Raw genomic sequence first — 24,879 nt, 5'->3', positions numbered from 1 at the left:
CAAACATTTCAAAGTTCAAGGATACGGGCTCGTCAGATCATTTGTTGCGCAAGATTTGAAGCTTATATATCATCTTCCAGAACCGCAAGCGACCTATAACGCACAATTTGTTAAGAATTTCATGGCGGAGAATCCAGATCTATCAGACACCACTAAAGAATGGTCTAGAAGAGACGAGCCGCTACAAAAGGATAAAAACGGTATGTACAACACTGGTTCCCTCACCTCTCCATATTGTTTTGCTGCGGCCATGCTCTGTAGGTTATTTGGGATGCCGGATATCAACCAGTTTTCATCTGAATGGCTACCATTAATTGATGCTGCCACAAACGCCGACGTTATAGATTGGGCCAAAATTCTTTCTGATAATCTATAGACAGCCGTTATCAATTACCGATCTAAAATATCCTTGTCTCAAAGGGTCTATCCTCCTTTTTATATGTCTGCTTATATTATGGATTCTGTTTTTCTTGTATCTAAATTCCCTACTATGGGTTGGAAATGGAATACCCAAGACCCATTGCCCATCCATGTTTATCATAAGGTATTATGGGATTCCCAGTTTGCCCCTCACTTCTACCAGATTTTCCATGGGCTTGTTTTGCCCCTATATAAAATAATCTATGACAAAGACCCCCCAAGGTGCTCTTCCGAGGCACAAATTGACATCATCCCCATCGCGAGATGGTTCGGGGAGGAATAGTTTACTTACATTAGAGTTTTTGGAAGCACTGTACCTCCACATGTCCTACCCCTATATGTCCCTGATAAACTTTTTGCTCGGGAAATCGCTTATCAAACCTGTTCTGAAGGCGGCCTGACTAAAGACCTAAAGGACAAGAAGAAGGCCATATGGCAATAATTTCCTGTAACTTGTGGGGCCTTCTCTTTGTTCGATGTAGGAAACGCTTTTGGCGAAGTGGAGAATGTGACGTGTCTTCAATTATTTAAATTCCCAGCGAGGCCATTCGACCCAAATGATGTGGCCCAAGAATTCACAACTAATGTCAAGATAAGAGTGTTCTCTGGAAAGAAAGATTTGTTTGACGACCTGTTTCAGAATAAGAGTTCGCTCCAAGAGATTTTGAGGGAAGCTCAGTCGAGGTTGTCTTCAGGTGACCTCCAAAAATTCACATTATACAAAGAAAGAAGGCTGGCTAGTATTCCGCTAGAGAAGCTGCGACTGCCTGCTAGAGAACCAACTCCAAGCATGAGCCTCAGTGAAAACTCTAGCACTTCCAGATCTAAGTCCAATGTCGTGCAAGAAGTATCTGAGCATCCTGAAGAGTCTGTTTACGACCAAGGAAAAAACGAAGAAACAACCAAAGATACAGCTCAGTCAAGTGCAATGTCTCAACAGCATGTTATCGCCTCCCCACCAAGAAATCTTCCCCCTCCTGTCATCGAAGCACCACTTGTCACAACAGAGCTAGATAAAGAGTGGCAAACCTTCAATGAATTGATCAATCTTGAAGGGCAAGCCCCGAAAACACCTGTGAATAATGTACAGGTGGTGAAAGAAGTGGTTTCGACCATAGTCAGTAGTGCCGCAGAAGCAGAACACCTTCCTATCGCTCCACCTTCAGAGCTTCTACTTAACGTAGAAGAAATTCCCCCACTGGATGTATTCTATAGTCCTCAACACAAAGCAGTTAAGAAAATAAAACTAGAGAAAACACTGTCGCAAGATGCTGAACATTTGGACGTCTTATGGAAAGACCCCAATAATAATCCGACTGAAAATCTCACGAAGCTGTCTCAGATTCCGGGAGCATATTCTTCTGCAACTATTGACAAGGCCTCGGAAGTTCAGCAACTATTGAAGGAACAAGAAAATCATATACAGCTACTACAACAATAGTTGCAACAAGCCAACGCTAACACTGAAGCTTCCAGACATCTCGAAAAATTACAGGAAGACTTTCAACAAATGTAGATAGGCTATCAAAGGAGTCTCGAAGAGAAAGAAAAACAATTACAGACTTTACAAGAAATGCATAAAGATGAGCCAAAGCTGGCAGAATTCATTTCAGAAGCTATTGGCTTGAATGAAAAACTACTGCAGCAACAAGAAGAGTTGGGATGTAAAATATCACAGTGGAGTCACTATTGCGAGCTGAGCGACAAAATAACCAGTCAAGTGGTGGACTTGCGGAGGGACTATGATCAGAATGACAAGAAGGTGACAGAATATTTGACTTGGCAGGATGATGATGAAGGCAAAAGGGCAGGTGCACCCAGGATAAATGAAAATCATAAGGAGTTGCTCTTTAATAAATGGGACGATCAAATCAGGCAGGCGGAGCGAGCAGCAGAGACAGCGGCAACACAGGCAAGCATTCTTATCGACTGTGTAAATGAGAATTTACACAGGGCCAATTTAATTGCAGAGACCACCCTGGGGTACCTACCAAACAAGTTACAACTGGAAACAAAATGGAAACAGAAAGCGCAGGCAAAAGGGAAAGAAATCCAAGCACTGGCCAGGTTGAATTGGGAATGTTACTGGACGTACTTGGTTAGACCCCATAGCCAATGGATGACGGTGAAATACATTACAAACCCAGCCGAAAAGATAGCACCAGCTCTTGTAGATGTTGTTTTCGAAGTCTAGCTCAGCGCAGAAATCAGTCAGCCGACTCTTCTCAAGCCTATGCTGAATACTTGCAACTTTAAGGACCAAGTTCATAAGTGACTTCATTTAGAATTTTGTTTTTCCTTCTTCAACTAGATTAGAAAAAGGACGGTCGTTTGAAAACCGCATCCTAAAATTTTGTAGTGATACTATTATTAGAATTAGGTAGTAGTATTTTAACCCTTCTCATTGCATTGGAGAAGGGTCCAGAAATTTGTCAAAAACGTGTCCTCGGAACATGCACTTCTGCACCCTCGGAGGGGGTTTTTGATGAATGCATGGATCGTGATTTATTTATGTTTGCATTTTAATGTCTGCTACTGATGATGCACTTCTGTACTCTTAGTAGATGTTAGAACAAGTAGAGATAAATCGTTATTGCTTGAAGTTTGTGAGTGAAATCAGTCATAAATGGTACTTTTATCTCTTGACCAATTTCTGCTTATATTCTTAGAGTGATATGCAGTTTTAGTTGCTTATATGTTAATGTATGGATGTGTGGTTTACCATTTGGCACTTCTGTATGGTGGAGTCATTTATTTGTGCTTGACATATGAATAACTTATTATGTGATATGTTGTTCACATCTGTCTTGCCTAACTTTTTATGCAGAATGGTTTATCTTAATTGATTTATATTCTTATGATAGCTTAATGATCTTTATTACCAATTATTGTTCGAAATCTTTTTAGATCGCATAATAGAGGAAATCTACCCCGAGTTAGCGTAGATTAGATGTGTTGTTTTTGTTAGATTACAATAGCATAGATACAGTTTAGAAGTTAGAGTTAAATTAGCTCAAATTACTTCTAGATCAGCATCATCAAACTCTAAACACACACACACCCCTTACATTGGGAAATTGGTCCCATTATCCCCAGTCGGACCCGCTATACCAAACGGACAAGGAGCTGCCAACCAAGTTCTGGACCGGGTGGGTATCCCCCTTTTTGTTGACCCGATTTCCGGGCCCTCAACACCTACGCACCCAAAAACACTTTGATCACCATATCCTTGTATATCTTAGGCCTTAGCAAATACCATGAGTCAAACCCTTAGTTATGATGATGGTACTATTTGAAAGGATCAAATATCTGTTGTTGTGCTCATTACTATGTTCCAATACCATGATAAATATCATTGGTATTTAGAATACAATGGTGTAGAAATTGTACGCAAGTTTTCTTCATTATACTTGTGTATGTAAACACATTTACTTGATAGAACCCACACATATTTCCTCAAACTTCATCTTTATCATTCCTTTGTCTCTGAAATGATATTCCTTTGTCCAATCATTCTGTCACATCTCTACTAGCCTGAATACTCATCCTGTTACCATCATGTTTTTATCTTTATTTAGTAGGTTTCCATCAAGGACAACACATTTGTCATAATGCCAATAATGTCCCCCTTTGGACTTTTTGGCAACCACTTTGGTGTTTGGTCAACACCACCTGTAGATACATCTAAACACATCTATAGATATAACAATTTTCTCTCCCAAGTCAGTAGGAATTCTCCAAACACAGTGTCTCTCCCAAGTCACTAGGCATTCTCCAAACATAGTTTCTCTCCCAAGTCACCAATAATTATCCAAACACCAAGCTTCTCTCCCCCTTTGACATCAAGGGAAAATAGATGACTAATGTTGAATGAAGACTTATCTACCTCTATTGACATGAGTGCTATAGATCTGATCGGCTGGATATGAATAAAAAATACAAACCATGGTCCCGATGAGCACATGTTGAATTTTCTGAACATATACAAAGAAGTACATGATTCTATGACTCAACTAGACATGTACTTTCCTATCACCAATGGCTCGTGCTTACATTGGCCACCCAACATAGTGGCATTACATATTTGACTCAACATTACATCACATGCCCAAAATGATGGGATTAGATGACTTGACCACAATAGTCCATGCATGACTAAATTTTACAATGATTTACAACATAGGTATTTACATGACCTTTACATCACGAGACAAATATCGCATGTATAACCAAGACTAAAGACCTCAATAAGATCACTATAGTCATCAGAAATCATAATACACCATATTGGATCTGCACCATAAGCATGTTCCTGTAGCAACATGAACATAAACATGCACATTTGCATCATAAATTTGCAATATAAGAATGTAGCTTCAATATCATCAACCTATGACCAAGTATGCAGCATCAACAACATAATATTTTTCCATAGATATTTGTTATCAACTCATCCTTTTGACCAAATCAAGGTCAACTTTCTCTTTTCCTTAGTAGGAAGAGTCTCAATCCATGTTCATCAAAGGCATATGGATCTTTTGTAGCATAGAAACATAACTTGTCATGAATCAATCAACATATGTGAGAACCAAGCATATAATCATAAATTAAGATAGCAAAAAATTAGCATCATTCATCAACATAATCAATATGTGACTAAATACGCCATATCTCCAAGTATCATTTAGTAGATGTAGAAGTAGTAGATTAATAACCATGTCTTAATGCACCCTGCAATAACATTATTCTCTTGGGCCATTTCCTTCATTAAATAAGAACTATCACACCCACACCACTTCATCAACATGCAACTTAAATAATCATCCATAAGATCCTTATTTGTAATTCAGCCATCAATGATATCCCATGAAATAGAGTTAGTAGTATGTATCTTGATTCTCATCCATGAACTCACCATCATTTATCAATTTTTGTTGGTAACCCATCTCCTTGATATCATAAAGAGAAACAATCTTCAAATAATATACCATGTGCAACATATCATGTACATGTCAGAACTAAGAACTATAGGCATTGTCATCCATATCTGCACCATATGTAACTTATGCATCTTTGAAGGCATAATGACAAGAGCATAAAAGTAATGAGTGAAACTCATCATCATCAAATAATGAGGTTGTATAATAAAGATCTTTTTATCTTCTTGAAGTTATGAAGATAAAAATGTAAGCAATATAACATATATACCACATGCATCATCAAAAGAATCCTCTATCATCATAAATCTGATCAGTAGAATCGTAACAACTATGTGGCTCAAGCAATATATAAGTATCATTCATTATTTCATCATAGGTAATCCATGACGGCAACATAACATGATGAAACACATAGTAATCATTCAAAACCTTTAGAAACATGAGTATCTTCAACAACATCATTAATATAAGCATCATTATGTAACAAGAAATTCTTAAGAAATCATAATGCCAACAATGCACTATTAGAAGCATAGAAAATGCTCCCCCTAAACCCATGTCAACTGTTCACTATCAAGTCTAATCACATCAACTCATCCATTAGTAAGGTCATCAAAGCAACTTCATCAATCAGTAAATCCATGTCATATTGCAGCAACACATAAACCATTATAAGCCAATTATACCATTTCTAAGTCTCATCCACTAAATTTAACCAACCAAAGTCAGAACCAAAAAGCTAAATAATAACTAACTGAACCATATCAGAGCTTCTCATTAGGACAATCCTACAATTTCTTCATCATAGAGAAACATACGCAACTGTCTGGATCTGAACTCACATATATATGTGATTGTCCTTCATAAGATCCGCATACATAAATTAAAATGTTGAATTTTCATAACCACAACTCCACCTATGCCTGTATTGTACCTGTTCATTGTTACTACATCATATGTATTATTAGTAATCATGAATATTAAAAAAACTATGGGAATCATCATCAACATATGTATTGATGCCCCTGAGATCATACATCACTAATCCTGAGGATGCAATAATCATATTTTTCTCCTCATGAGGGCATGTACCTCACATGACTTATGCAGTCGTTATAAGAAGTATTATTTCAAGAGTAATGTAGTACAATAGAGATCATCTTATTTTAATATGAGTCTGAATCCTGCTCATTTCTGTGATGATTGAGTTCTTTAAACACGTATAATTTGTCTTTATTGTTGTATCCCCTTTCTATGACCTTTCCAGTTTCTTCATCCATAATCTTACAGTTGGCTGATGTAAACACAATTATATTTCCTTTATCCGCATTTGACCTTCAATTAGAATATTATGCTTCATCCCTTGAACTAATAAAGTATTAGCTTCTCCTCTATGTTTATTAATTCTAACTCTACCTTTTCCCTGAATATTTTCTTGAGCATTATTTCCAAGAATAACCTTACCATATTGGTTTTTCTTGAGAGGCTCCATCTTACTCTTATCTCGAGTCATGTGATGAGAGAATCCGTTGTCTATGTATCATTCATATTCCTCTTCAAATGAGAAGAAAGTAGGACCACACCTTTTATTTTCTTCTTCTTTATGCATATTATGATAAATGTTGGTGGATCTATCTTTTTCACGTCTTCTGATGTCAATATTCTTATTTAATTTCTTTCAATGTTATCTGAGGTGATCCATAAATGTGTTCCTGCATTCTTTTGCTACATGCCCAAACTTGTTACAGGCATAACATCTCATATGAGTAGAGGAATCATAATGTTTCTATTTTATATTCCTTGTATTGCAATCAATAGCTTTGTGACCAAATATATTGCAAGAAAAACAATATCCCTTAAAGAAGCCTAAGTACGTGGAAGTTTATGAAACATTCTACTTTTGCAATTGGCTGCAACTTGTCCATAATGATGACATATAAAAAATTCAAAATTATTAATCAGAGGAGAGAATCGACTATCATTTCTATAGTTAGGAGTAAATTATTTCTTTGAAGATTCACTTTCCTCGGTTGTTGATCAGGTTGACTTCTTATCTCTTTGTTGATCATTTTAGGTTTTGCATTGTTACCCTTTGAATTCCTTGCATCAGCTTGTGAACTAAATTCTCCTTCAACAATTTCAAGAATGCCACGACCATATTTTATGGAAGGAGACTTTGACTAATAGAATATTATCCAAAATATTAGTACTATCTTGAAATTTCAAGTCTTTACATTTTTCTTGTAATTTACCTTTTAGAATGTTTACCTCAACTTCCATTCTTTGATGTTTCTTTTCCTTTTCTATATATTGATTCTTCATATCTTCTTCAAACCTTAACAACGTAAAATTTGAAACGGGAACTGATACCGTTACCCATTTCGTAGAGATAGCAAAAAATTGACATGATTTTGAAAAGGGGAAATGCAGAACACACATATTTTTTTAGATCATAGATTTGGGCACTTTAATTAACCGATATGATTACCCATTTCGTAGGGGTAGTAAAACGTGACCCGTTTTTGAAAAGTGGTGATGCATAATACACTTCTTTTTTTAGGGAGCATATTTTTGACACTTTAAATTTTCTTATGTATCAAATATTAATATTTGTTTTCAAATGTTAGTGATTTTCATGCTGATTTTGAAACGTGTTGATGCAACATAGCTTTTTTTAGAGGACTTATTTTTCACACTTTAAAATTTATTATGTCCAATTTTTTTTTTTTTTTTTTTAAATTATGATTACTTGACGAATTTTCATGTTGTATTATTATTTTTTTAAATGTTGATTACTCAAAAAAACAAATACAAAAATATATATTAAAAAAAAAAGACAAAAAAAATATAAATTAAAAAATGTTGAAAAAAAAATTAATCTCATAAACCATAAAAGAATTTGGGAAAAAAAAAACAAAATTAATATATATATATATATATATATATATATATATATATATATATATATAAGTAAAAATAGAAAAATTAAAAAGAAAACATTAACAAAAGCTAGGAAAAAAATAAAATAAAACAAACTAGATTAAAACAACAATATTGGTGTGCTCAAATGAAAGACCCACCTAAACAAATTTGAGATTCAGGGCAATTATATAATCTGAGCCAATACCCGAGTTAGTTAAAAAACAATAGGGAGAAAAGAGTCTGTATTAACCTACAATTTTTGCAAGGGCAACCTCAATGACCCTATAAGAAGAAAATGAAACATAACAATAGTTGGATAGATGGGAAATAATTAGAAACTATGATAATAAACAATAAACCTCCAAGATTGATATTATAAATGGCCCCTTCTGTAACGAAGTTGATAGACACTAACTGTAGATTATACTGTAATCACTCAAACAAAAATATATATTTCAGGAAATCCTAACTTCATAAGCATAAATTAATATAAACTAATATAAATTTACATAAAGGCAAAACTTCACTTAAAAGCAAGCTCAACTTCTGCAATAAGACCCCAGAGCTGAATAGCCAATGAAAACCATCGGAAAATATTTAAATGATTTTAAAAATTCATTTTTTGTGTAAAACTTTGGTTAATTCATAGTCAAAGCGATATCGATCGCTATATACCTGCTACTTTCGGCAGTTCATTTTTCTACTAAGCTATAATTCCATGCGTTCACACCTTTCTCTTTTTAAATCTAATACTTAACCAAAAATTTTAAAAACAAACTCAAAAGCAGTCTTCTTATTACATAGGTGAAAGATTGACTTCCAAAGTAATTTTAAATAACTAAATTTAAGACCATATAGAGCAGGATTAACACTAGACACTATTTATCCCACATTGTTATTATTCTCAACACCGATGACTATTGATGCACGGATCCCCCTCCAAAGTGACAAATACAACCTCCTCATCATAGAAGTGAGTTTGTTCGAGCTTATGTTGATGATTTAATGATACTTCAAACTTATTCGGATTTGTTAGACCTTATGTTTAGTTTGTTCATGACTGGTATTTTTAAGATTCACTGAAGTATGGCGAAATGGCCAATATTAATAGTTTATATTTATTGATAAAGTTATGTATTTAAATAAATTTAAAAATGGTTTGGATAATTAAATATTTTTACGTTTTGGTCAATGAAGGATGATAACAATGATGCAGCATTGTAACTAACCCAATTATTAATCATATCTACGATGCAGCGCTGTAACGAACCCAATTCCATAATCATATCTATGTTGCAGTGCTGTAACGAACCTGATTCAACTCTCCTTCCCTAAATTTCTCGTAATCATGGTTCATAAAGTCAAGTCTCATGAGCAGACAGGATCATTTGTTGTTGAAACCATGAAAATGGAGTTCGAGCTTAAACCCTTTTCGTTGTGAAGAGTAAGGAAGCCCACTCTAGTTTTCTGACCCTAATATGACATTATCTTATATACTTTATTCTAGGAGGACCTCAGGTTGAGGATCCAGGCGCATGACACTATTATTAGCGATTGAGATATTCGTGGTTGTGATTTTTATGAATGATTTCCATTGATATTATGATAGCATGAATGGTTATGTATTTTATCTATCGGTATTTTGATGACTGCAACATTAAATAGTTAAGTTTGGTATCTATTTGAATTTATGATGATGAGGGTAGTAAAGAATATGTATGCTCTCTACTAAAAGCATGATAATGATAAATTTGATGAATAGGTATATTTCTATTGATGTTACGACATTGATAGCTTAATGAACATGTATGTTTCCATTGATGTTTAATGATGATAGCCATGATGGATGTGTCCCCTATGTTGACTACTTTCTTTAGTTCAGGCTTACAATGGACAATGATGTGAATGACTAGGAATTGTTAATGATGCTATTATGACAATGACTAACATTGAAAAACCTTGTTACTAATGATTATTGAGTATGGCAGGAAACCATCAGAGGCACTCGCATATGAAGAGTTGATGACACCTGGTTTGATGAAAATTCATATTATTTTATCTTTGAAAGTCTAAGTCTATCTTGGAATCTGCCATATATGTTTAACTATATTCTGATGATATATTAATGGTTGCAGGCACAGATTAGTTGCTTGACCGAATGACTCACATATGGATGATGGGGTTGTACAAGTGGATGGAACTACATGGGAGGGGTGGGACAGAGTCCCTGATCTCACCCACTAGCACTCCCGCCGTGACTTTGGCTGGAAGGGTTGGAACACCTCCGCCTTGAAGATCACGATGCCATGAGGGCAGGTCCCAAAGTTGGGTCGCTCATGAGGACTTTACCAGAGGGAATGCATCAAGGCAGATTCCTTGATCCCCGACACCATTAGTCTCACTATAGCAGGTAACATAAGAGATGATAGTGGTCTATGACATTGCACTATACTTTCCCCTCGTAGTCACTGGATGCTTGAAGGGCAAGTGGTGTGGCACCCTTGGAACTTCAGGGGAATTTCTTGAAGGGCACGACCAACTTGGCACCCTTGGCATCACAAATAAACTATTAGGTGTGGCACCCTTGGAACTTCTAGGGAAGTTCTTGAAGGGCACAACCAAACTGGAACCCTTGACATCACAAATAAGCTATTAGGTGTGGCACCCTTGGAACTTCTAGGGATGTTCTTGAAGGGGACATCCAAACTTGGCACCCTTGGAATCATTAAAAATAAATAATAATAAATAAATATAAGCAAGGAATGAAAACTAGGTAAATTTAAATCAAGGGTAAATGATGATTAGAAACCAATGTAATTAAATCAAAAATAAAACTTGGAATAAGGAGAATCATAGGAAGAATTAAAATAGAGTACCTTAAAAACTCTACCCTTCCCATGTTGGAAATTACTAGGAATATTATGTGGTTTAATTAGGAAAAAGGGGAAAGAAAAACATAATTGTAAGGATAAAGATTAATCCTAAACTAATTTAAACCTAATTAAGAAAAGAGGAAGGTGAATTAAAATGAGAATAATAAATTAAATTTAGAGAAATGTAGAGAAGCTCCATGTGTCAACAACCAACATAAGAATATCCATCTAAGAGATAACCTGAGTTAAATTAGGGAGTAGATTGGGGATAAAATCTTGACTCATTAATTGACTTCAAGTAATGAACACAAATTAAGGAATAAAAGGGGGGAATAAAGAGACAACTAGGAGAAGAAATAAGAATCTTGTTGAGGTGAGGAAAACATTAGTTTTAAATAAAAAGTTAAGTAAATAATTTTGGGTGACCCTTGATGAGAGAGTGACACATGGGTAGGTGAATAATCAAACTATTGAATTATAAAAAAAAAAATATAATTATGCATGACATGCCAAGTGTCATCTAGGAGGACTCTTATAAAAGAAGGGGCAAGCCATGGGAGAAGGGACGTTTTTGGGAACCCTATTGTTGGATGGATGAGATGATGTTAGAGCAGTGATTACGAAGCTATAGTGAGTTTGGTGAGGTAGAGGATTTTAGAGAGGGGACTCTGGAGCCAAGGTGTGCTCTCCTCTACCAGCTAGTGCTTTCCTCCCTTGTACAACCCCATTGCAGCTCGGAGGTCCATGGGGAAGAAGAGTACCCAAGGAGTAGGCTAGGAGGTTAACCGGTGGGTCTTCGCATTCGGATCAAGTGCGTCATCATTCACTCGCGGAGGTGACCAGCTACAAGGGAATACCAGCAACAATACAGCAAGTGGAGTCTCGTCTTCTGGTGAATGGTACATATGTATTTCATTACTATTGATCTTAGTTAAAAGTATGAAAATGTTATGATATGTTTCCTAAAATGAGTGGCAGGAATGTGTGTGCTAAATAAATTTGAATTTCAATGCGTTTCTTTTCTGGTTGTATTTTCTGTTTAGAAAAAAGAAAAAAAAATGTATATAGTCTGGATATGGTCCTTACACTTGGTATCAGAGCAGAAGTTGAACCCTTGAGGCCTATGGGCCCATGCATGCATAACTAGTTTTGTTTTCTATGTGGGTATTTCTCTAAAATCAAATTACTCAAGTTTCAAAAAAAAAAAAAACAATTAAAAATTTACTCTCTTTTTAAAATTTAATTCGAAATGTTAGTAAATTTATTCTTTTCCACTGTGGATATCTTTTACGAATCCAACCACAAACATGAATCAGGTAATTTAGCCATAGTAAAAGTGACTTCCTATAACTTAGATGACAAATCTGTGATAATCCAGATAAGGCGAACCTTCAGCGTCAGTTATTTCTTTCTCTGGTATATATGGCCCATCAATTTAGGCTTCGTTGGCATAATACAAATTGAGGGTCGAAGTCTTTAATTTTGCTAATACCGGTGAATGTATAGTTGGAATCAACTCTATTATGCATTGAATTTAGCAGTAAAGTGTACCTTATTTTTGAATTGAGATGCGTTTTAGATATTTTCCTTTTGCATATTTTCCTAGCGCGGTAAAGCGTGTTTTGTGAGCATGTTTTATTAGCATAATAAGCCCATAAAATGTTGGTTTATGCGGATTGGATTAGTTTAGCTTACCTAAAATTAGTCAAATCAACTAGTCAATGTATCCCCAAAATAGGATTATAATCAGACGAATCAATTAATGAACATATAACTAAAAATATGATCAAAATAAGTAAAAACAATGTTCTATTTACCAAAATATGTGAACCGTACAATTGTTGTATACTGGTATATATTGTATTTTGTTTCATAAGTCAATAGCAGTTTGGTATATATTTTAATTTGTTTCGTAAGTCAATATCAATTAATGTTGAATGATGTGCACGGTATAATTGTTGAATTAATTGGAGGGATATGGTGAATGATTGAGTGGCGTGGCAGAGTTTTTAAAATACAGTGTACGACACATCATACTGCTTTCAAAGTGAAGCAACCCCTTCATCGGGCCTGATAGAATTTAGCATACAGAGTATGATGTGTGTGTACATTTACAGTTTCCTTCTTTGATTTTTAAACAAATCGACCATATGTGGGGATCGAACCCACAACCTACATCCCAGCAATCATCATTTTGTAATCCACAACCTTCAATTCTCAGAGATTTATAACGTGAGAGCTGCACAACAAATCGACCACAGTGGGAGTCGAACAAATGACCTGTTGATCCAAAGTCGAACGTGCTAATCCACTGCGCTATATCTTCACAATGTTTGGTAATCGGCACCAGCGTTGGAAACATGGGATATTTTAGGTTGTTTCATGGAAATAACACTCTTCTGGGGAGTAGTCTGATACATCTCAGGATAGTTCCTCTGTGCTATTTTTCCCTATATTTTTACTCATTCCAACAAATATTTACTGAGAAATGACTTAACGATTTTGCCTTCTACGCATAGAAAAAGGAAACAAACTCATACGCTCAACCCAAAATAAAATACGCCCCATTTTAGGGTATGTTGTCCAGAACTCGTTTTATCAAGAGTTGATGATGTTGCTCGTGGATAGAGAGAAAACGCATTTCTTCTAGTTTACAAACTCAGCTGCCGGGATCTCAATAATGAACCAGTTCATTCTACACAACTCGAACTCTACAATTCAATTGATAAGCATATCCTGAACATAACTCGGCAAAAAATAATAAGAGAACAAGTCCTCTTCCATCCGCGATTGTGAGATTCCTTCTTGTGAAATGGCTCCAAGAAGTACTGATTTTTGCATCTTTTCCAGTTAAGCATTTAATCAAACAGTTTGAGAACAATGTGCTATGGATATACTTCATTTAATTTGAATCCAGATGAGATTAACACATTTACAAAATTGGCGGTGGTTAATCCATTGACAAAGCAACATCAAATCCTGCCTGATACAAAGGTGAACTCGAGCCTTAATCTGGAGTTGTGTCTGAGGAAAAAAGCATTGGCCGACAAAACCACTCGATTGCGGATGCAGTCGTGTCTCAACATTGTGGTTAGCCCCGCAGATCAGAAGACATTTAAAGTGATGGTGTGTGGAGAGCTAATAACTCAGCAGGTACACGTCCTCGTCTGCAATTCTTCTATGTATAAATAGACCACAAAGCTTTGTTCTGAAATGGACTATACCTTCTTCAGGCAGATGACTGGTAATACTCCTGCAACATATCTGGGTATTTTAGATGATTTGGTGAAGAACGTCAACTCTACAACAGTGAACATATATTCAGAAATTAATTCCATGTGCGCAGTTGTTCCATATGGCCTGATAACCAGAAATACCTCCTCCCTTTCGGCAGCTTCAAAACCCACCACAAGCTGGGTTGTCTTATAACCCCTCAAAACTCCAGTTCGAACCCTTATGAAGGTTGGTACGCACAGATTTTGGAGGTTGCTTTGTTTAGCTGGCAATAAGAGCTAACTCATCCTTCATAGCTAAATAACTCGACCTCTTAACTACTAAGAATTGGCCCACAAAAAGGGAGATGACAAAACCCTCTTTCCTGGAATGAGACTCGGTCAATGGTACACAGAAACCGAGTCTTCTTTCAGAGACATACGATGAAGCTCTCCGACATCTTTATCTTGGTAGCCCTCTACAAATTGAACGGAAATTCTATGAGAATTTTACCATGCATCCTCTAAATCCAAAACTGATGAGAAGGGGATCACATTAAAACTAATTTGTGTTCTCCGGCCTACGATATGGCACATAGCGATGGTCTTTGGCTGCATTTTTGCGTCTTCTCTTGGAGAGGAAAGCTTCAAGTTTGCCACTGGCCTTAGGAGAATCATATTTTTCTGTAAACTATATTTATGCTTCCTTTTCGGGTGAAAATTAACAAAACCAATAAATGGCAGGACTCTCATATCCTTACGTCTCATCATCCAATCTTCCACTTGGACTCTCTTCTCAAAAATACTCATTGTGAAAGATGAAACGATATTTTTTAATTTTTAAAACTGCAGATGGAAATGATTAATAAATAAATAAATAATAGTTACCAAAACCACAACGTATCAAGTTTCCATCATCCAATGAACATTCCCTTTTAATCCAAATTAAAACAATTACGTCTTCACAGATTTTCTTCATCACAATGGACCTATGATCTCATGCTTTGATGGAGTTAGTGACAGTTTATTAACTGCTTTAAATTTTACGGAAAAGATGGCGTGGCAAGATAAGAACCTGCAAAGAGACAACTACGGTGGAATTCAGGGAAGAATTTATTATCATAGGCTAGTAACACCAAGGCATTGATAGCTGACACGCTCAAGGATATTCTATTCTTCTTGTTATCCTTTGCCGCATTTCCAGCCAATTCAAGAACCTCTGTTGTGAGATACTTCATAACGGCTGTCAGATACGTGGGAACTCCCATGCCGACTCGCTGAGCATATCTGCCCTTCTTGAGGTGCCTTCAAATTCTTGCAATAGAGAATTGAAGGCCGATTTGTGGATTTGGAGACTAACTTCTTCTCTCCTCGCCTTCTCCCACCCACACCTTTCCCAAAACTATCCTTTGAAGAATCCATGACCACCGCCTCTCAGATTAGTTTAACTCCGATTAAAAGTTCTTAATAAAACAGAAAACCCCAAACGATGCTTGCACCTGTGCACACTAACGAATAAGCTGCAAGAAGCAGAGTGCGAGGTTATATAGTTCTATGCTGAGAGTGCAGGCACCATCTCAAAGTCGTTGCCCCGTAGGATATTATTCTAGAAAAGGCTACTGAAATAGCCCTCTGATTTTTCAACGCAGCTTTTTAAAGTATAAAGGTCATGTTTTTTTCCACTGCTTCTTTCTCCTTTTTCTTATTGTTCAAACAATTTTGAAGAATGTTTCTTGCCATCCTGCACCTTTCGCAATTGATTATCAATCCAAGACAATTTTTTTTCTATTTCTCCAACAGCCTTAGGGTCCTCTGATGATTTTAACATCTTCTGAAGCTTCTCTCGCTCTTTCAGAAGCTCTTCATCAAAGATAAAACTATATTTTTCTGAACCTGGCTTCTTCAAAATTGCCATAAAGACTCGAATCTTGGATCTCGAACTACCTTTTTGGACCTTGAACAACTTCCCTAAGCCTTCCAACTGGCTTCTTGCGGCTCATTTCCATAGGTATGTTTTTGTTAGCTCTTGAGGGTTTGGCATCATGCTTGAATTTAGAAAGGGTTGATTCTCGACCATCAGAGCGCTTTTTCTGAAGCTCTTCAAATGGAATGTTTGCAAGATGTTCTTGTAAACTAGACGGAACCCTTGCATACATCTGAAATTTTATGAACTATTGAAAGTCCACCACATCAGTAATGTGACTAGTTACTGAAACACACCAGATTCTCTAATAAAACAGATTTACAGCCGTGCATCATGAGTATAATCTCAGACAATGCCCTCACTGTTTAGAAACATGCTAGATTCTTTGTTCCAACCTTGTTCCATCTTTAGAAAGTCCATCAACAGTCCTATTCCCGTCCTTGTGGATATGTGAGAAAATTGATAGAAGAGAATGAATGATATTATACAGTTATTGTAATGTGAAATTACTCATTGTTATTTTCTTCCACATTCATTGAATAACTAGTAGGGAATCTCCAAGGATTTGAATGTTTCATGCATTAGTGGCAGCCTCATGAGTCAGTCTTTGGACCAATATGAAAACCATCAATTCACAATAATTAATTGTTTCTTGGCCAATGCATATTTTAAATTAATTTTTGAAGCTATGTCCAAATATTTTGAAATACAAATGTTAATATATCTAGACTAATTCTTTATGATGTTATGATTTGTGACATTATGCTTTATGACCTTAGGAACAAAATTCGTTTTATATGAAAGTTGAGATTTGCATTTCTTTGTGACATTATGCTTTATGACGTTGGGAACAAAATTCACTTTATATGAAATTTGATATTTCCATGTTTAGATTTATGCAACATGAATTACAATAAACTTAAACATGGGTTTCAAAACAACTTAGAATATTAGTAGGGTGTTTTTTTAAAGGTAAGCATTTTAATCAATATTGAGGGAAGATATAAAAGTATTCTAGAGAATAAAATCGTGGTTCATAAAATTGCTCTTATAACGAAAATTATGAAGTTATAAAAATAGTTTTGGTATTTTTATAAAAATATATATAGTATAGCACTGGTCCATATGATTTGCACCTCAAACATACTCATTTTATGCTAGACACTACTATAATTTAAAAACTATTCCAAGAGTGAGAAGCTTTCTAGATAAACATTACAAATTTAATTCTATAAAAGTACTTGATTTTTGCAAAACCATTTATTAATAGTAAAAAAAAAATGGACCAAATCTATGAAGACACTAAATATCACTGGCAAGTACCAATGGGACTCTTTAAATGAATTTAACCAATTGAAAAAGAAGCTTTATCTATGAATTAATGGATTATGGAATTTATTTTACAATTTCTAATACACATATTGAATTGCTAAGTTAAAGGATTGGAGACTTTGCTTAGGGTGGTATTGAAACATACAGTTCAGAAGCACTCATCTTTAAAATGCACTGGTCAATGCACATGTTTGCTTAATATATTTATAACAATTTAATGATTAACAATCACCAGAAATTAACAACAATAAAATAAAAACTACAAATAAGTTTGACTAATGAAACTAGTTCCATATCATTTCAATAAGTGGTATTTTCATCATATAATACCAAAAACTTAATCTTGACTTCGTCATATGCAAATTTTCTTGGTCTAGGCTTTATGAGTGGTTGGATGTGAAGCATTTTAATGCTCTAACCATAATCAAGCCATTCTTTTAAAAATTAATAACAGGTTAAAAGTGCCACATTATAAATTGACATATGGAAATTATGTTTTATGTAGTAATAACTTGGTTAAATTTAATATTTACATCAATTGTAGAGATTTTCTTTTCTTTATATATTGGTATGTATTAAAGAGAAGTCAATAATTAAATATTGATTGCAAAAGGATGTTTCTTTTTATGGGTACATGAAAAATTAGGAGTGCATTTTAAAATATTATTAAATTAATTTCTGTTGAAATTGTTAATAATAATTTGAATTAAATTATAGTTTTCATAAATACAGTGATTGATATAAATATATATTATAATTGGGATATCATACTTTCAATAGGTTTCTATGATCATTTGATAATCTATGCATGAGTAAGTGAAGTGGAGTGGTCACTGGTCAGAAGTTGTGATCACTTAAAAGTATCCTTGGGTTTTCTTTGAAAAAGGTTGGGATCTTTCTTTGGAGATAAACTTGAGCGATAGCAAGGATGTCACTATCTCTTTCTTGATAGGTGAGGTGTGGTAGGTGTTATAACCAATTTGATTCCTCTTGATAGTTTTTATGTAGCTAAAACAAAATTTTCCCACATTTGCAAGTAGAAGACAACTTCCTCGGATTGGGAAGTATGTTTTTGTTTGATAGGCATAACTTCCTTATTTAGAGTATTCTTATTTATGCCCAATTCAATGCTCAATATATTATTGACTGCACGTTTAGATTCTTCCATTGCTAGGTCATGTGCCACATCATCTCTAACTAGTTGAGACAGTAACATCATTACTTACTAGGATATTATCTATAAGTAAGTAATGTGGTGATGTTTCAAAGAGTTTCTTGGTTGGATGAACTCCTAGGAACTATTCATGGAACACTACATCTTGACGCACAATCACTTGCTTTGTAATGTATCTAATTATTTATTTATTTACAATTGCTAATAAGAATATTTTAAAATTTTAGCACTTTTGACATCAAAGTCCTTCATCTTTTACTAGCTTGTGAGCTTAAGTTCACCATTTGAATTTCTTATTCTTACTTGTCCACCTCTTTCGACATTTTTCCGCCTATGGCCTAAATACAATGCTACAATTATCATTTTAGGGAATATACTGACAAGGGTCCAAAATGACACTTATTGAGATATTGGGGAAAAATATTGCAGAATTATCAGAAGGGATAACTTAGAATTTAAAACTTTTTGAAAAATATCAAACGTATGGATAATTTATACGATCTTTTCTTCTACGACAATATTATTGCAACATCTATGATAGTGAACTCTACCATATGCAATGATGATCATACAAATCAGTTTGTGTACCTGACATTGTCACTTATAGCGTCATGTAGAAGTAGTTTCAAATGAACGACTATAATTGGAAGCTACAGGAGTACAGTGAGTGGACGACTTTACTTGGTCGAAGGAATAATATATTAATTGTACCATGAGATGAATTTTGATTGTGATTATCCTACCCTTGTCTTGTTATTGCTTAGTCCAAAAAAAAAATAAAATTGGGCTGCAATGTTCCACACATATAGTCCTTTAGTTATAACGGAATTCATGGTATAAATACCTTGGGAAAATTATAGCTTGCCCACCAGAAGGTTAGCAAGAGTTTCAGGAAGGGTTCTTAGGATATGTGTCGTCATTTTTCCTTTATGTTCTAAGGACTTCGGGACGAAGTCCATTGTTAAGAGGGGGTGTATGTAGTGCCCACTCTAGTTTCCTGACCCTAATATGACATTATCTTAGATACTTTATTCTAGGAGGACCTCAGGTTGAGGATCCGGGCACATGATACTATTATTAGCGATTGAGATATTCATGGTTGTGATGTTTATGAATGCTTTCCATTGACATTATGATAGCATGAATGGTTATGTATCTTATCTATCGGTATTTTGATGATTGCAACATTAAATAGTTAAGTTTAGTCTCTATTTGAATTTATGATGATGAGGGTAGTAAAGAATATGTATGCTCTCTACTAAAAACATGATAATGATAAATTTGATGAATATGTATATTTCTATTGATGTTACGACGTTGATAGTGTAATGAACATGTATGTTTCCATTGATGTTTAATGATGATAGCCATGATGGATGTGTCCCCTATGTTGACTACTTTCTTTAGTTCAGGCTTACAATGGAAAATGATGTGAATGACTAAGAATTGTTAATGATGCTATTATGACAATGACTAACATTGAAAAACCTTGTTACTAATGATTATTGAGTATGGCAGGAAACCATCAGAGGCACTCGCATATGACGAGTTGATGATACCTGGTTTGATGAAAATTCATATTATTTTATCTTTGAAAGTCTAAGTCGATCTTGGAATTTGCCATATATGTTTAACTATATTCTGATGATATATTAATGGTTGCAGGCACAAATTAGTTGCTTGACCGAATGACTCACATATGGGTGATGGGGTTGTACAAGTGGATGGAACTACATGGGAGGGGTGGGACAGAGTCCCTGATCTCACCCACTAGCACTCCCGCCGTGACTTGGGCTGGAAGGGTTTGAACACCTTCGCCTTGAAGATCACGATGCCATGAGGGCAGGTCCCAAAGTTGGGTCGCTCATGAGGACTTTACTGGGGGGTGCGCATCAAGGCGGATTCCTTGATCCCTGACACCATTAGTCTCACTATAGCAGGAAACATAAGAGATGATAGTGGTCTATGATGTTGCACTATACTTTCCCCTTGTAGTCACTGGATGCTTGAAGGGCAAGTGGTGTGGCACCCTTGGAACTTCAGGGGAATTTCTTGAAGGGCACGACTAACTTGGCACCCTTGGCATCACAAATAAACTATTAGGTGTGGCACCCTTGGAACTTCTAGGGAAGTTCTTGAAGGGCACAACCAAACTGGCACCCTTGGCTTCACAAATAAGCTATTAGGTGTGGCACCCTTGGAACTTCTAGGGAAGTTCTTGAAGGGCACAACCAAACTTGGCACCCTTGGAATCATTAAAAATAAATAATAATAAATAAATATAAGCAAGGAATGAAAACTAGGTAAATTTACATCAAGGGTAAATGATGATTAGAAACCAATGTAATTAAATCAAAAATAAAACTTGGAATAAGGAGGATCATAGGAAGAATTAAAATAGAGTACCTTAAAAACTCTACCCTTCCCATGTTGGAAAGTACTAGGAAGATTATGTGGTTTAATTAGGAAAAAGGGGAAAGATAAACATAATTGTAAGGATAAAGATTAATCCTAAATTAATTTAAACTTTATTAAGAAAATAGGAAGGTGAATTAAAATGAGAATAATAAATTAAATTTAGAGAAATGTAGAGAAGCTCCATGTGTCAACAACCAACATAAGAATATCCATCTAAGAGATAACCTAAGTTAAATTAGGGAGTAGATTGGGGATAAAATATTGACTCATTAATTGACTTCAAGTAATGAACACAAATTAAGGAATAAAAGGGGGGAATAAAGAGACAACTAGGAGAAGAAATAGGAACCTTGTTGAGGTGAGGAAAATATTAGTTTTAAATAAAAAGTTAAGTAAATAATTTTGGGTGACCCTTGATGAGAGAGTGACACATGGGTAGGTGAATAATCAAACTATTGAATTATAAAAAAAAATATAATTATGCATGATATGCCAAGTGTCATCTAGGAGGACTCTTATAAAAGAAGGGGCAAGCCATGGGAGAAGGGAATTTTTTTGGAACCCTATTGTCGGATGGATGAGATGATGTTAGAGCAGTGATTACGAAGCTATAGTGAGTTTGGTGAGGTAGAGGATTTTATAGAGGGGACTCTGGAACCAAGGTGTGCTCTCCTCTACCAGCTAGTGCTTTCCTCCATTGTACAACCCCATTGCAGCTCGGGGTTCCGCGGGGAAGAAGAGTACCCAAGGAGTAGGCTGGGAGGTTAACCGGTGGGTCTTCGCATTCGGATCAAGTGCGTCATCATTCACTCGTGGAGGTGACCAGCTACAAGGGAATACAACAACAACAGAGCAAGTGGAGTCTCGCCTTCTGGTGAATGGTACATATGTATTTCATTACTATTGATCTTAGTTAAAAGTATGAAAATGTTATGATATGTTTCCTGAAATGAGTGGCAGGAATGTGTGTGCTAAATAAATTTAAATTTCAATGCGTTTCTTTTCTGGTTGTATTTGTTGTTTAGAAAAAAAGAAAAAAAAATGTATATAGTCTGGATATGGTCCTTACACCTGTACTGATTTTTTGAAGAGTCTTAAAATGGATCTTCTCAATTTGGAATCTTGGCATCATGAGGCCTTTCAAATTGCAGCTGGCCCACTTGTCATTAATTTTATCATTGTCTTCCTGATCTCATTATTTCTTCTTGTTTCTGACGACTGTAAAAGAGAATATGTATGCATGTTACCATGATACCTCACAGCGAAGAAATTAAAGGCATCACTGCTTCTTCAGGAGCACTATATTCCAGTCAATCCAAAGATTCAATTCAAGAAAATCTAAATTCAAGTCGTTGCGAAAAGCTTTAATATATTTACTTATTTATTTAAATAAAATATTAAATCTTAATAATTGAAATAAAATAAAATATTAAATGTTAATAACTGAAATAAAATAAAAAAAAGGTAAAAGAGTAAAAAAAAATTGGGTAGCATGCATGCACCACTTGTGCACGCCACCTGACATTTTCTCAATACAACAACTGCTGTGTTGATCCCACGGCTTCTTTGATCCTCTACCTGGCGTTTTTCAATACAACAACTGCTGTGTTGATCTCACAACTTCTCTGATCATAAATTCTCCCCATGATTCTTGAGTTTTATGTTCGGGGACTTTCCTGAGTCTGATATGTTTCTCATGGCCGGTTGTCCTACCTTTTTGTTCTCGGGGCATCAATTAGGAGTAGGGCATCGAGTTCTCTGACGGTCTCTCCTACAGTTTAGTAATTGAAACCGGTCCAGCTAGAGGATTAGACGACTACCTCCTCTATTTTCTACATTCCTTCCAATAGTCGTTCATTCCCCATCGGGGGTGTAACTCCTCTAATATGATATAATTTGTTTTTCACTTGTACATCCTTTCATAATCTCAGAGAAATGGATGCTGGGAATAGTTCAAGTTAGATAATTTATTTTTCCAGGTATGAAATGGAAGACCAGGAGGCTGGAATGAACAGTTCTGGCCCTGATTTCAATTAAGCTGAAAACTTCCATGAATCTCTTACTCAAAACTTCTTAGGATTATGAGGCCAACTACATTCATTATGTACTCTTCTTCCAACAGGGATTTGTTAATAACTCGCATGAAGTAACAATTGAGTGGTTGAAATGGAGCCTAGAAAAGGTGCTCCTTCATTTCTACCCTTTCGCTCGCAGATTGGTCGACTCTTCCGGCGATTTTCTAAATGTGGAATGAAATGACTAGGGTGCCCAATTTACAAAGGTCGTTGTAGACGCCACTCTTGACCAGATTCTCCTTCACAAAAGTCCTCGCTATATTCAGGAACCGTTGTTTCTTCTGAACCATTATATTTGTGCAGAAGGCGAGTCTCTTCCTTTGCTTGCAGTTCAGGCATGTGATTGAAAAACCTCCTAATTACAATCTGCATTTATTTAATGATTTGGAAGATGTTTTCTTTGTTACAGTTTACTATACACAGATGTAGAAAACAGACTTTTGTACGGTATATATTTTCTTGTCAGTTACAAATTTGATATGAATTGGGTAGAATCCCAACTATGGTCGAAATGTAATCAATTTTTTGAGCACCCAACAATTTTGTTCAATTTAAATAAACTTAAATTATAACAAAATATGAACAGAATTGTAATTCAATAAAAACTCTACTTTCCCAGTCTTGCAGAATATTTCGGCTCATTCTCTCGAGTGCACCAGAACATCTTAAAGATCTTGATAATACTAAATGAGAATACTAAATGAGGCATTTACCGTTGAGTTTTTAAGTAAGGTTTTCATGTTCAATATCATTAATATTGCATGCAGTAAAAAGAAACAGTTAAAGAAAAAAAACGTTGCATTTAAAGCAGAGGAGATCAAAGAACAAAATGGATGCATTTCTCATTGAGTCTTTGATTAAGGTTTTGGTAAGTTCACCTTGAAGCCATGGTGCTAAATTTATGCTTTAAATTAACAAGTTCTCCATGATCCTCTGCAGGTAGATCCCTTGCAGCTAGTAGAATAACATAAAATAACAAGTAAGGTACTTCTATGGAGTTAGTTGCATTTGAAGTTTGCCCAAATACATAAAGATAGTCTGATACATACCAGGTCTGTTAGGTCGCAAACTACAATGCCACTACCTTCTACAATGCCATCTTGCAGACTCAAGTGACTCAAGCGTGTAGATAACAGAGCACGTCCAAAGACTGCAATTGAAACCTTGCAAACTCTTCTGGGCAGGCGGCGACTATCTTTTACCATACCAGAGTTGCATGCTAAAAGCCATATGGAAGGGGCCTTGCATGCTAATAGCCATGTGGAAGGAACCTTGATATACATGTGGAAATGACCTCGAAAGGGCTTTGAAGTATATTGGCTGTCTGAACTTTGGATAAAATTGTATTGCCGCAATTTTCTTGCATCGGGCCACGTGAAGCCTCTAATAAGAGGTAGAATGCTTTCAGTCTTAAAACTTTGGATAAAATTTACGTGAATAAAATTGTTATGATCAAACTTTGGTTAAATTACAAGAAAACCAAAAACAAACAAGTCAACTGATCAACTAATAAGCGATCAAACGATTGATCGATCGCTATAGTCCCTGCTATGCCAGAAACAGCGACTAATAAGGAAAGAATATTTCAT

The 24,879-nt window shown here is 35.5% G+C and overlaps 1 pseudogene; it reads right to left on the bottom strand.

Moving 5' to 3' along the window:
- Positions 1–14,883: 14,883 nt before the first annotated feature.
- On the bottom strand, positions 14,884–24,495 carry LOC149195105 (uncharacterized; annotated as a pseudogene).
- Between the last annotated feature and the right edge of the window lie 384 nt (positions 24,496–24,879).

This window comes from Pinus tabuliformis, chromosome 2_2 (assembly GCF_031772625.1).
Source record: "Pinus tabuliformis cultivar Carrire ecotype Pingquan chromosome 2_2, CPIR1, whole genome shotgun sequence".
NCBI lineage: Eukaryota > Viridiplantae > Streptophyta > Pinopsida > Pinales > Pinaceae > Pinus > Pinus tabuliformis.
The sequence above is the reverse complement of the archived record's forward strand: the minus strand, read 5'-3'. Positions and strand labels throughout refer to the sequence as shown.